Genomic DNA, 2,902 nt, shown 5'->3' with positions numbered 1-2,902 from the left:
GTATGTGATATTGAAATATGTTTCATGTTTACCTGTGCCTCTGTACAACCATTTCTACTTGAACTGTAAAAAGATACACCGGAGGTGACAATATTAGAGAACCTAATTGGCACCCCTCGAGTTTGCCTGCTACCTCTCTTCAGTGGTCCCCACAACTGGAGATAAAGACAGCCCACTGTTACCGCTCTCTGCTTCTCTATACATATTCCTCAATAAACAGCAGGCTAAAGAACCTACCTCTTTATCGCCTCCTATATCTAGCAGAAGATACATGAGCACGAACAACATGGTGCCGTGTTATTACTAACCCTACCCTAACAAGAACTTTTAACCGACTCTACAGAGATCCTTGCGGTCGGATCCACTGTTGACATGCCTCAAACTTTCGAAAGTGCAGTGAAGTGACTGATTTACTTATAAACTACTTCTAGCGTAGTGTAACCCTTACATTGTGGTTGAATGTGTTTAACGTGTTTTTGTTTGTGTGCTGTGCTCACCCTCGTGCGGGGCCTCTCAGCGTTTCTGTAGTACTTGGGTACCTATATCCCTACCCCATACATAGCACGAGCGCCTCCTCCGACTTCGATGGTAACTCCGCTAATAATGAGCTCACAGCTAGCCTACGCAGCCATATAATGGGACGCTGTCACGACCAACACACGCACGTACACACTCCCGCACGATTGTCACCGAAAAGACATTTTACCCTGAAAACTCACGCCATTGCCGTTTGGAACTACTCCATCAAAAAGAGAGCATAATGCAGATTCAGCTTCTTTCGGAGCCCGTAGACACCCCACAGCAGTATTCTGTCTACCCAGGACAAAAAGAGTTACAGCCCACAGACCACCTACTGCAACCCACACAGCGGGCACTTAGGCTACCCGAACAGACTGCGCCTCATACACACTGTAAGCATCATTCCCCTACAGTGCCACTCCTCACACTAATTATACCCTTAACACCTCCTAATGCTGAACTATGCACTAATGAGTCACTTCGAGGAGTCGAGCTCACCGCAGAGGCAAGATCTGAGGCAATAAGACGAGAGGACGAAGATGAGAAGGAGAAAGAAAAAGATTGTGGCGGATGAGGACAGACGGCCTTGTGACAAGAGATTCTCAATGCCGTTCTTCAAGTTTTGCACATTACAAGCATTTAATCACACCCTCCTGGCTGCTCACAAGCAAGCTCCCCAGTCCTTCACGCAGCTTCCTAGCCCTTCCACGCCTGTCTGAGACCTCAGCTCACGATTTCGTCCGCTTCTACACCCACACCTAACATATTCAACATCCACAATGGGATCTTCCAACTTCTACATCCCTACACGAGCTATTACAACATCTTCGACATCGACAGCCACACAGATGTCTTCCCACACAGCATTTTTCACTGCCATTGAAGCCTATGGCTCCCAGCCCTCCTGTACTCCAGGTTGAAGCACCTCCAGAATTCCGACGTCGTTGGCCACCGGATTTCTCCACCATGGTTGCCTCCCTAATTCTACACAGGAAGAAACCAATTATCCACCTCTGTAATGTTCATTTCCCTGGCGGTCCAGTGGATTTTTGAAATCACATTTTGGGCATTTCCCGGATACGATCCTCTCTGTGGAAGCGGTTTCTCGACGCCTTTTAAGACTTCTTCAAGGGTCAACGTAATGAAGCTCTCTGTCGTCAAGCACTACTCTCTGTCGTCAGATGAAGGGGAGACTCAGACAGTTTTATGTGAGGCCTTATGCCGGCACATTCTGTTACATACCTTGAGACCCGTTAAAATGGTCCAATCCTTATGGTTGTCCGGACGAGAACTTGTTCAAAAGTTAATTGCCCTCAATTCCAATGCTTCTTTACAGGCTTCGCCATTTTCTGCAGAATCCTATAGGCACCCAGACCAACAGCATCAGCCATTACGGCCTCACCTACCAGATGTTGCAGTGTCCATTTATAAGAAGCAGTCACTGTTATAGAAAAATAAAGAGACCTCAACCTCAGGCAGAACTGGAAGTCATCAGCATCTTCAGGTGACCCTAACCCTCATGTGGCTGTGTACATGGCCCCTCTTGCTGCCCGGCCATGTGATTCTACTTTACCCGTAAATGTGGGCCCTAAGGGTCATTGGGCCAGGAGAGAGAAATGCCCTGCTAAAGCTGCTCAGTGTAGGCACTGTAAGAAGCTAGGTCATTATGACAAGTGCTGGCTGCCGCTCCAGACCTTATGCCGAACCATTGGTCGAGCCCACACAACTGACAGCCCATGCCTGCCGTCATGCGGCTAATGTCTGCTTTCCACTGGTTCTACTAGTCCATCGTAATTCAGTTCAACTCCACTATAACAAGTCCCTTTCAGTTGCACAATGTTACGAGAAAAAGGTGCGGAACATTGCTGTGATTTAGAGAACAACATCTCGCCTCCCTCAGCATACCGAAGAGCAAACTCTGAAGGATAAGAACCACCTCTGCTACCCTTACAGCTGATGGGTCAGAGGATGTCCCTGCCCATTGTTTTCATTCAACTTTGAGGCTTGGCAGGCCATCTTGCAATGCCACCAGTATTAAGTGCCACAAGGAGATCCGACACCTCTTCTCTCCTACAGTCACTGCAGTCACTCTTGGCTACATTCCTCAAAAGTTTAAAAAGCCCATTCAAAAACCACATCAGACGTCAACCATTGCACTCAGCTACAAAATCTGCCACCGTTTTCTCCAGCAGCTGCAGGATTATTTCCTCAAGGAATTTAAAGTGACGTCCTGGTGTCCAAAGGAAGGACCTCCCCGAACGCCCCCATCAAGGTATGTCGGTCTTGCTATGCGATCCACCTGGAAGGAAGGCGCTGTCCCTTTTGCTGTAATACCCCCCCGCCGATCCTCTTGCTTTCCCAGCAGCAGGTCAAGGACGATCTC

The sequence above is a fragment of the Penaeus monodon genome, chromosome 30, assembly GCF_015228065.2.
Source record: "Penaeus monodon isolate SGIC_2016 chromosome 30, NSTDA_Pmon_1, whole genome shotgun sequence".
Classification (NCBI taxonomy): domain Eukaryota; kingdom Metazoa; phylum Arthropoda; class Malacostraca; order Decapoda; family Penaeidae; genus Penaeus; species Penaeus monodon.
The sequence above is the reverse complement of the archived record's forward strand: the minus strand, read 5'-3'. Positions refer to the sequence as shown.